This window comes from Garra rufa, chromosome 24, assembly GCF_049309525.1.
Source record: "Garra rufa chromosome 24, GarRuf1.0, whole genome shotgun sequence".
In the NCBI taxonomy this organism is placed as follows: domain Eukaryota; kingdom Metazoa; phylum Chordata; class Actinopteri; order Cypriniformes; family Cyprinidae; genus Garra; species Garra rufa.
Window position 1 is genome coordinate 21,303,448 of NC_133384.1, and position 12,625 is coordinate 21,316,072.

At 35.6% G+C, this 12,625-nt stretch overlaps 1 protein-coding gene across 1 annotated transcript in view; it reads right to left on the reverse strand.

Moving 5' to 3' along the window:
* The window catches only part of boc (BOC cell adhesion associated, oncogene regulated), a 37,278-nt gene extending 25,661 nt beyond the window's left edge, over positions 1-11,617 (reverse strand). The window contains exon 1 of the mRNA XM_073830681.1: positions 11,400-11,617. The gene's annotated coding sequence lies outside the window, so the exon portion shown is untranslated. The remainder of the gene's footprint in view (positions 1-11,399) is intronic.
* Between the last annotated feature and the right edge of the window lie 1,008 nt (positions 11,618-12,625).

Consider the following 12,625-nt stretch of genomic DNA (forward strand, 5'->3'; position numbering starts at 1 on the left):
ATATATAAAAGTAAATATTAAATAATAATAATAATTTAATTTTTTTTTTAAGATTTGTCAGAAATATTTTCCATTAAATATCAAGTTTTCTCAACAAATAATTTCTAAACCCACTTAAAGTGATATAAAAAGTTTAACAATATCTCATATATGTTAATCCAGATAAATATTTAAATAAGCAGAATTTATAACAACAGCCATCTTCAATACATCACAAACTACCAAATGTTTCCATTTGCAAGGCATAAAAACATACATAGCACAGAAACTTGATTAGGCAAATGACAGCTCTGTCAACCAACCTGAAACTCTATACCATCCTTATCAATGAGCCTCATCAATCCCACCGGATTGTGAAAATCAAACTACACGTTTGCATTAAATAATCTACAGCATCTACTCAGACAGCCAAGCTCTTTGGAGCCAACAAAGCTGTGCTGTCAACAGCAACAGGACAGCTGCCCTATAGGTTTGGATAAGGCGGCAATAGCCTCTCCTTGGCTGTCAAGCCACCTGTCTCAGGCGTCAGAAGTTATCCTCTTGAACACACACACGCTTCATTCAAACACATATGTGCAATCCAGCTCATGTCATCGCCTTTGAGACAAACACATTCATATCAAGTCACAACTGGAGTGGAAAATACTTTATAGCACTGCAACACATTTCCTTCTTTACCAAAGATGCACAGACAGGAAAGACAAACGATACTGTAAGCAAAAAACGTGCTGTGGCATAAGTATGTGACCCCTTTAGACAGCAGAGATCGCATTGATCTGAGCATCTGGATAAGGGCTGTACAAAGGCATGTGCGTTTAGACTCTGTTTGTAGGAGAAAGGGAGAAAGAAAGAGAGACAAAAAGCATAATGCTGAAGTGACTTCATAATGCCTCTTTGTCATTAAATGGAGTCCTTTCTTCTAGGGCCACTCTGGTCACTATTGTCCTCCAGCCTGTGTGAAATTCATTTTGACAACCCTACTAATTGGATAAAACCGCTCTCGGCCGCCCGTGGGCCTCCCTCGTACCGTTCACATTCCATCTGCTTTTCCGCACAGAGGGAGGAGAAGAGTAACGAGGAGGCGAGGGGAGAAGGTGGGGTTTAGCTCCTTCTGAATATTTATCACCCCTCTCCCTTCACCCTATTTATGTCCTTCAGACCCCCCCAGCCCATCCTCGATTCTCCAAACATCACAATACCCCCCCTTTAGATAAACACATGCGGTGTCAAGTGTGAGGAGTGCTGGGTTCAACTGCCCGCGCGGGCCCATGGCCCACAATGCCTCAGCGCATATCTGCCATGCGGGAGGCCCGTTGCTCCGGGCGACGGTAACAGGCAGAACGCACCTTAATAGAGTGGAGAGTCATTGTAAAGCAGTGAGCCGGCGCACGGACAATAACCCTACGGCCCCCTGTGAAAGGAGAGACGTTTCTCAGAAGGGCCAGAGGAAGAGCTGATGGGGGCAGCTCAATGGACAAGTGAGGGAGCAGTTTTGGGCTGGGGGGGGCTGGATAGCCAAAAGTGGTTAGTGGAAGTGGGGGTGGGATCTAAGCTTTAGGGATCCAAATTAGAGAGTGGATGTCAACTGGTGATTGACCGAAGAGGGGGGAGATTGAAATGGTGGCTGGTTGAAGTTTGCTGGCCATTTGGTGAAGGAGCCAAACATGGAAAAGTACAGTTCAGAGGGAGAGTTTACTGAAATGATGGCCTCCTTACAGATTAACAACACACTTTAATGTTCTATAAACAGAATATCTCAATATTTATGCTTTCTAATGGCTGATAGTATATTTGTCTGCAATCAGGGGAACTGTAATTTTGACCAAACTTTCTGAATGAAGTCATTTACGCTCACCAAGACTGCATTTATTTGATCAAAAATGAAGTAAAATAAAGTGATATTGTGAAATATTATTACAATTTAGAACAGCTGTTTTCTATTTCGTGATGGTGAAGCTGAATGTTTTAGCATCATTACTGCAGGCTTCAGTGTCACATGATCCTTCAGAAATCATTATAATATGCTGATCTGCTGCTCAAGAAACATTTCTCATTATTTCCAAAGTGGAAACCACAATACTTTTTGGTAACATTACAAATGTCTTAAACATTTGAATCTTGCTGAATAAAGCTATTAATTTCTTTCCAAAAATGAATAAATAAATAACTCCAAACAAACTTTTTATTAAATTGACAGAACAATGAATTTTCATTACTGTGTTATTCTAAAAATACATTTAAAAACTGTAATATTTAATTACATATTCTAATTTATAATAAACAAACCATAAACTGTAAAACAATAAAAAAAATCTTAGATTTTTTATTTTTTTGATATTACAAATGTTTTAACTGTCACTTCTGAAGCTTGCTGAATAAAAATATGTATTTCTTTCCAAAAAAAAGTAAATAAGAAAATAAATAAGTAAATAAATAAATAAATAACCCCAAACAGAAACAGTAAAAAAGCATGTTCTACATAGTTTTTTTAGTAAATTGACAGAAGAATTAATTTTTTTTCTGTGTTAGTCTAAAAAATAAATAAAAAACATAATATTGAATTACATATTTATAATTCATAATAAACAAACCATAAACTGCAAAACAATAAACATTTTTTTTCTCAGATTGTTTATTTTTTGGTAATATTACAAATGTTTTAACTGTCACTTTTAAACCTTGCTGAATAAAAATATTTATTTCCTTAAAAAAAATGGAAAAATAATTAAATAAATAAATAACCCTAAACAGATACAGTAAAATAGCATGTTTCACATAGTTTTTTAGTAAATTGACAGAAGAATGAATTTTCATTTCTGTGTTAATATAAAAAAAAACATGAAAAACAGTAATATTTTATGACATAGTTTTGATTCATAATAAACAAACCCTAAACTGCAAAACCATTTTTTTCTCAGATGCTTTTTGGAAACATTACAACATTATAACTGTCACTTTTGAAGCTTGCTGAATAAAATTATTCATTTATTTCCCCAAAAAATAAAAAAGTAAGTAAATAAATAACCCTAAACATATACAGTAAAAAAAGCATAAAAAAACAGTAATATTTAACTATATAACTGATTCAAATGCAACACCAACCACATAATAAACAAACTCTAAAATGCAAAACAATAATGGGTTTTTTTTTCAGATTTTTTTTTTGTTGGTAACATTACAAAATAGCTTAACTTAACTGTCTCTTTTGAACCTTGTTGAATTCTTAAAAAATAAATAAATAAATAGGTAGGTAGGTAAAGTAAGTAAGTAAATAAATAAATAACCCTTAACAGATACAGTTAAAAAAAGCATGTCCCACATTGTTGAAAAAATGTTTTCATATCTGTGTTAATCTAAAAGTAAATTAAAAACAGTAATATTTAACTACATATTTTTTGAAAAAGCATTATAATCAATAAATGCGGTGCAGAATCTTCTGTCAACATTTCTAATTGATGATGTCAACAGATAATTGAGCTTCTAACTGATTTACTGAACCATTTGAACTGATTCACAGAATCAACTCTTGAATCAAATTGAACTGAGATTTAAATCAGTGGCACAGCTATAAAATCCTAAGACACTGAGAAATCGTGAAACTGAAATCATTGCAAAATATTACTTCATTGTACACCCTCAGCAAAATCATCATGAATATTCAGCCTGAGCATAGTTCACCTGCTCCCACAACCATGACTTTACCTTCAGGGCTCTTCACATCACGTAATCCTCTGGAACGTTCTCATGGCTCTCAGAACAGATTAGCAGGTGTAAGCAAAGCAGAATCTTTTCCAGCACTGCCCAGACTCCCACAATTCATCGCAAAGACATCAGTCGTTCCCATGCCGGAAAATTAAACATCAAAAGCAGCACTAACAAGGCCAATACCCCCGCCATCACCGTACCCTTCAGTGTATTAATGAGCAACATCCACCCCTGCCCAAAAACTACAATAATGAGACCCACTCAATGGATTAACGAGCAAAAGATCGAGCCAAGTCCAAGGGGCTCTGATCAATTAAGCACCCTGATATTTGCATAATTCATATAACAAGAGAGCATTAACTAGCACACGCTAATTATTGAGTTCGGCCACTTTGAGCAGGACAGTCACATGACTGCATACCTCCGTTTGGCCAGACGATGGGAACTGTCAGTTAGGATTAGACTGACTCTGTTTTTTGTGCTGCTCCCCACCAAGACAGGTATTATAAGAGGTTCGGTTCACCAAAAATCCAATACAAAACTGCCTTGGTGATGCTTATTAGGAAAATACTGTCAATCGGTAATCGGGTTCAGTGAGCCTAGATCACACATATCTTAGAAACAGAAAATGAGCCAAAATATACACCAGTCAAAAGTTTTTGAACAGTTAGATTTTAAATGTCTTTTAAAGAAATCTCTTCTGCTCACCAAACCTGCATTTATTTGATCCAAAGTACAGCAAAACAGTAAAAATTTGAAATATTTTTACTATTTAAAATAACTGTTTTCTATTTGAATATATTTCAAAATGTAATTTCTTTCTGTGGTTTCAAAGCTGAATTTTTAGCATCATTGCTCCAGTGTCATGATCCTTCAGAAATCATTCTAATATTCTGATTTGCAGCTCAAAAAACAAAGGTCAGAAGAACAGCATTTACATGAAATAGAAATCTTTTGTAACATTATAAATGTCTTTATCAACACTTCTAATCAATTTAAAGCATCCTTGCTAAATAAAAGTATTAATATCTAGATTTCTTTTCCCCCAAAACAAGCTCTAAGCTTTTGATTGACATAGTGTATAATGTTACAAAAGCTTTTTACTTTAGATAAATGCTGACCTTTGGATCTTTCTAATCAAAGAACCCTGATAAAAATGTACTCAACTGTTTTAAATACGGATCATAATAATAATACAGATGTTTAACAGCAAACAGCAAATCAGCATATTGAATGATTTCTGAAGAATCATGTGACACTGAAGACTGGAGCAATGATGCTGAAAATTTAGCTTTGATCACAGAAATAAATTACATTTTAAAATATATTCAAATAGAAAGTAGTTATTTTAAATAGTAAAAGTATTTCACAATATTACTGCTTTTGCTGTATTTTGGATCTAATAAATGCAGGCTTGGTGAGCAGAAGAGACTTTTAAAAAAAACATTAAAAATCTTACTGTTCAAAAACTTTTGACTGGTAGTGTAACAAAATATATGTAATATTAAAAATATGTGGTCTTTTCTCACAAGGACTATAAACTTATGCAAAGAAACAATCACTTTCAAAACCAAAAAATAACAAAAAATCTAACCGAACTAAACAATTCAAACCAAGACCAAAAAAAACTGTGGACTCACAAACACATGCAGCCATTGTAAAGTTCATTAGAAAATAAAGAACAGAAATTAATACTGAACATATTTTCTTGTAAAGCCACACTGTGCAGATGAGCGGGGAGAAGGGAAGGACTGAGGGGCCCCTGCTGCTCTGGCAGCTTTTCCATCATAGTGAATGGAACCAATTATAAATCTAAAGCAATTTCTCCACATTATTCATCAGGAACTCAGTGAGCTTAGACTGCCTGTGTGCTCGCCAGCAAGAGTCCAACGCCAAAGTTCGAAAAAAATAAATAAAAACAGTACAGGGAAGGAAATTAAAATATATAATAAAAATAAAACATAGCTGTTTATAATGCACTCATGCAATAATCCTCAGTTGCCTGAGTGAATGTCTGTAAATAGCACTGATACAAACAAAACAGTCAAAAAGCAAAAAAAGAGGACAGTAAAGCTGAAAAGTGTCTGATTTAGTATAGTTAAGGCCAAATGACTAGGTCTTTCAGAGCCAAAGGTCTGGCTTTGGCAGAGGAAGCCCTTGTCAACTGTAAACACCTGCAACATCCATGACCACACAGTTTGCAGACACATCAAAAGCAACACCAACCACATAATAAACAAACCCTAAACTGCAAAACAATACAGTAGCCTTTGGCTTTTAAACATGTCATGGTGTCCAAAAGACATAAAGATGAAGAAAACATCTTACCTATACTAGTTCAAAGTTCTGAACAGTAAGATGTGAAGTGTTTTTAACGTTAGTCTCTTCTGCTCACCAAGCCTGCATTTATTTGATCCAAAGTACTTCAGAAACAGCATAATTTTCAAATATTTTTTCTATTTAAAATAACTATTTTCTATTTGAATATATTTTAAAATGTAATTTATTTGTGGGATTTCAAAACTGAATTTTTAGCATCATTACTCCAGTTACGCGATTCTTCAGAAATCATTCTAATATTCTGATCGGCTGCAATAAAAAAAACATTTGTTATTATTATGATGTTAAAAACAGCCAAGTAGACTTTTTCAGGTTTTGTTAATGAATAGAAAGTTCAGAAGAACAGCATTTATCTGAAATATAAAACTCTTTTGTAACATAATAAATGTCTTTATCATCCCATTTGAATAATTTAAAACATCCTTGCTAAATAAAAGTAATAATTTCTATCATTTCACATACTGACTTCAAGCTCTTGAATGGCTTTTGTTAGAAAAGCTTTTTATTTCAGATAAATGCTGATCTTTGGATATTTCTATTCATCAAAGAATCCTGAAAAAAATGTATGTAACTGTTTTAAATATTGATAATAATAATAATTTCTTGAACAGCAAATCAGCATTTTAGAATGATTTCTGAAGGATTATGTGACACTAAAGACTGGAGTAATGATGCTGAAAATTTAGCTTTAGGGAATAAGCTTATAAATCGTACAGAATTAGTTTTTAGAAAATACAGTGTGGACAGTATAAAATACATTGCACCTATGAGAGTCCCCACAAGGATAGTGGAACAAACGTGTGTGTGTGTGTGTGTGTGTGTGTGTACGTTTCAGAGCATGTGTGTGACTCTGACAGTGAGCTATAGGTCTCTAAAGACGAGTTATCGAGAGAGTGTGAATGGTCTTGCGAGAACTTCTCCATTACTCTGCGCTTGTCAAACGATCCTTAATCTTTGTACAAATATCAGCTTTACACACACTGAGCTGTTTGTCTGCAAACAGTTGCTGCTTACTTACCAGGGTCTGGAGTTTATCAATGATCTCACTGCCTTGCAACAGACACACTGACACAAACAGAAACGTGCAGCTATGTTTGTGCGCCGCCTTGATGTCACAGACAACCCGGGTCAAACACGCGCTTGACATAATACAGTCTTCACAACGACCAGTGAAGTGACGAGGTAAAACACATTACAGTGTTTTTCACAGGTTTTAGAGTACAAGTAAATGAAAGGAACAGTTCATCCAAAAATACACTCACCCTCAGGCCAATCAAGATGTAGATAAGATTGGAAAAATTTTGAATTAAATCACTAGATCACTATTGGATCTTCTGCAGTGAATGGGTGCCGTCAGAATGAGAGCTCAAAAGTAATTCACATGTAACTCACGCAACTCCAATTCATTTCTATCTATATGTGACCCTGGATCACAAAACCAGTCTTAAGTAGCATGGGTTATATTTTCAGAAATAGCCAAAAACACATTGCATGGGTCAAAATGATTGATTTTTCTTTTATGCCAAAAATCATTAGGATATTAAGTAAAGATCATGTTCCATGGAGGTATTTTGTAAATATTCTACCGCAAATATATCAAAACTTGATTTTTGATTAGTAATATGCATTGCTAAGAACGTCATTTGGACAACTTCAAAGACATTTTCTCAATATTTAGATTTTTTGGCAAAAAACAAACCATATATTAATGGAAAGCTTATTTATTCAGGTTTTAGATGAATAAATGAATAAATCTCAATTTCAAAAAATGACTTATGACTGGTTTTGTGGTCCAGGGTGACATATTATATTAGCTTGGAGCTAAGTGCTCTGACCATATTACTGAATTCTCCCATGAAAAAAATGTTTTGTCTGAATCAGGAGAGAAATATGCACAGATCAAGTACTGTTTACAAGTAAAACAGTCCAAAAGAGTTGTAAACATACGTGACCCTGGACCTTCTTAAGTAGCATGGGTATATTTGAAGCAACAGCCAAAAATACATTATATGGGTCAAAATTATCGATTTTTCCTTTGTGCCAAAAATCTTTAGATTATAAAGTAAACATGTTGCATGAAGATATTTTGTAAATTTACTACCGTAAATATATCAAAACCTAATTTTTAATTAGTAATATTACTAAGAACTTAATTTGGACAACTTTAAAGATGATTTTCTCAATATTTAGATTTTTTGTCACCCTCAAATTCTACTTTTTCAAATAGTTGTATCTCGACCAAATATTGTCCTATCCTAACAAACCATACATCAATGGAAAATTGACTCTTATGACTGGTTTTCTGGTCCAGGGTCACATATGTAAGTGGATCCTGATGTGAAAGAACACTTGGGAAGCATTTTTATGGATTATAGATATTTTGGCCAATAAAAGCCTTATTGTTTCGTACAAACAAGTCTTTAATTGATGGACTGGAGTCTTGTGGACTATTGTGATGTTTTTATCAACCGTTTGGACTCTCATTCTGATGGCATCCATTCACTGCAATGGATTCATTGGTGATCTAGTGGTGTAATGCAAGATTTCTCCAAAATCTGTTCTGGTAAAGTAACAACCTCATCCTGGATGGGATGAGGGTGAGTAAATTTTCAGCAAATTTCCATTTCAAGAGGAACCAAACATGAGAAAGTGAGAAAGTCAACCAGCCATCTGGACAACCAGGTGTTATCATATGCCTAATGAAACAGAGAAAGCTCTGAAACTAAATTACCTCGACCAGGTGCGGCCCCAACAGCGACTTTATACTTCAGAGCCGATTATTCTTCACTGCGGGCTAAAAATTGCCTCTTGACAGCTGCCATACTTCAGAGCTTTGGATAATTCAGAGTGCGTTTGGAAATAGCAGACTGACACGCCGTGCATTCCACTATGAGAAGATAATTCTGATTGGAGAGCATCTTTTTACCCGCACGCACACACACAGACCCGCAGATTGTTGCCTCCAGGCTGTTATGACTGCATGAACATACCCGCTGAAACAGACATGAAAGCCAACCTGGAGGAGTTTTTTATTACACAGCCTTCTTCTGCAAATTAACAGAAAAGTTACACCCTTTAAGAAAACAATACACTGGTCCAAAAACCTCTGCGGCAACAAGAAACCTCCACATCCAACAAGACTAATCAGCTCTGATTCGGTCATACACACTAGAAATGAGTTCATAATGCTGACGCCTACAGCCCTGTTGCCTGTTTTTCAACGAAAACAAGACATATGTCACATCCCTGACATCTCTACCACGATGATACTCGATCAGCCTTGTCCCTCCCATCTAATATGCCTTTATCAACCTTTCCAAATCCCCAGACGGGCCTCTCTGGCTCGGCTATGGGATACCTGTTACACTGAAAGAATGCGGAGCAGTGAGGGCATGTCATCTGAAATCTGTGCATCCATCTGTGCATAGCTAATAGGCCTTCCCAGCATTATAACCAAATAAGGTCAGGGCACTATGAAAGCCAACAAGATAATCAGACTGGAATCAATTATGGCACAACTTTGATCCACCCGACCACCAATCATCTTGAGCAAAAACCAGCTACCACAGTTTTTCCTCAAATTGAATTCTTGGCATTCGAGCAGAGCGATCTGGCTAGCAAGAATCTATCAACTAGTTTGAAACACACGCAAGGTCAGCCAGCATTCCTCTCACTTGGACTGTTTTCTTTCTTTTTCCAGAACAATGCAGCACCTGGGCACTAACATTTTGGGGGCCAGATCAACTTCATTACCAGCTTTGTAACATTGTTGTCCTGTTATAACTTATAACTACTGTATAATCAAATCTTTAGTAGTTCATCAGGTAAGTTTGGTTTCATCTCGACACTACAGCAATTGACATCTAACGGATCAGCTGTATGCTTTTCATGACCTATATTGATATTTTTCATAATAATAATAACAACAACAACAACTAAATCATGAGACATCATTGCCATTTATTTATTATCCATTATATGTGACCACGGACAACAAAACCTGTCTTCAGTAGCATTTGTAGAAATAGCCAAAAATACATTGTATTGGTCAAAATGATCCATTTTTCTTTTAATGCCAAAAATCATTAAGATATTAAATAACGATCATGTTCCATGACGATATTTCCTACTGCAAATAAATCGAAACTTAATTTTTGATTAGTAATATGCATTGCTAAGAACTTAATTTGGACAACTTTAAAGGCAATTTTCTCAACATTTAGATTTTTTTGCACCTTCAAATTCTAGATTTTCTAATAGCTGTATCTCCAAATATTGTCTTAACAAACCATACATCAATGGAAAGGTTTCAGATTCAACTTTCAGATCAAAAATGGACCCTTATGACTGGTTTTGTGATCCAGGGTCACATATTATGTTGCGTTGCAATCTAAACAGTCACAAATATATATTTGTTCCTAACAGTTAGCTATGTCTAACAAACAAAATGATGACTGATTAAGAAGAAAACTTGTGAGTATCTATAGAAATCTCTATAGTAGACCCAATGAAGTGAAACTAGATAAGCTATGCAAATATTGTTAAAAGTAATTGTTTACAAACCAACAGCTTTGAAATTTTGGCCACAATTTCCAAATTACCAACAATTATCAACATTTAACCAATTTGTTTAATCAACACAAAAAGCTCAGTTTTGGAGAAAAAACATTCAAAGCTCAAACAGCTGTGTGTGTAAAGGTATTAACCTAAAATGTTAATGAAACGATGAAATATATAAACATACATGATTAATTCAAGTGTAAAATTGTGTTGAGCACAGTATTCTCAACTACTATAGCTGAACGAGGCCTGGAAAACTTTTCATGTATGCTTCTTAGAGATGCTATTACACTTCATAACACATTTGTTAACACTCTGAAAATGATACATTGTCACAAACATATTATAAATCTTTTAAATAAATATGTTTTTTTAATTTTGCCTGTGATTAGCATTAGGGGGACAAATGAACATCAGCCGGAGCCAAAGCGCATTTAGCTGACTTTTATTGAAATACCGTCACAAATACGACTACTAAATCGTTTTTAAAGAAGAAAAAAACAACAAACGTAAACTCGGAGAGTTGGGAATCTATCACAGGAATCTGATAAGAAGACGTCGAAACAAAATAGCTAACTTGGTTAGCTTACACCCGCATCTTTTGACAAAAAAAAAAAAAATGTAAAAAGGCATCTTTCTGAGATGCGACAATATCCATAGGGTGAGTATTCTCAAAAGTGCAAAAATGTAGGAAACATTACTTAAAGTGAAGGAAACTCGAGTAAGCTATTAGAATAGCATGGTGGGGATCCTAAAAACAAGAGATGTTTTGGGGGGAGGAGAGAGAGACTTACCAAAAGCGTGCAGTAGTTTGGAGTTGAATCTACTAGTTTTTCGTCGCTCGACTTTTTCCAGCAATGTTCCTCGCTATTTAATCCAAGATAACTGCAATTCCTCTCCTTCTTTTCCCCCGCGAACCGCTACTGCTTCAGTAATTTACTGCTGCAGCAGCACCGACATTTTCTTCGGCTCCCCAAGTTCTTGCATTGAAAGGACGTTTTTGGATGACTGAGTCCTGGAACAATTCTCCCTTTTGCGAGGAACTTTTCGGGTCCTCCCACTTCCCAAGAAGGAGGAGGGATCTGAACAATAAAGATTCCTTCCCAAATCTCAGCGCAGTTCACGCTTGTCTCGCCTAAAGAAATAGGCTTTAAAGATTGAGGGGAACGTTCGTGACGAGAACTTTGCGTGATTTTACGTTCGAAACTTAAACGTTCGCAAAGTTACGTGCGCAGGATAAGGAGCCCCTCCCCCTCCCTCTCTGTTCTCCCTGATTTGGTATGCGCTCGTTCCCGCAGGGCTTGCATTGACCCCCGTCTATTGAAGCGACAGTCCCGCAGGCGCAGCTGTGCCGTGTTGTGCGGGAAAACCTCACCGGGAGGACCCCCGCATATCTCTGTGAGCCGGGTTCATTAATAACGGACCATTCTGGCAAACATCATACCGTTACAGACACGGTCAGTGGTGAAAGGCACTACAAGACCTCCCAACATTTACCTGAACGGTTATTTCAGCATGGAAAACTGTAGCAAACTGTTCTCTTAAAACTATTTTCATGACTGTTTTTTTTTTCAGTCTCACTAGTTCATTAGATTCGATAGTACACTTATTATTTTTAATTACTATTAGGGTAGGTCTAACTATTCCAATAATACTTCTTATTGTTCCTACTTTCTATTGGTTTCCTGAACTACTTTTGTTTCCTGCTGTACTTATACTACTTCTGATTAGTTTCCTGTAGCCTACTACTTTCTCTGCTTCCTCCTATATTAATACTACTTCCTATTAGTTTCCTTTACTACTTCCTCTGCTTCCTACTGTATATTATTACTTCGTAGTTCCTAATGAGACACTAATATCATCTTATATATGCATCTCTATATCATATATCTGACCCTGGACCACAAAACCAGTCATAAGGTTAAATTTTACAAAACTGAGATGTATACATCATATGACAGCTCAATAAATAAGCTTTCTATTGATATATGGTTTGTTAGGATAGGATTATATTTGGTCG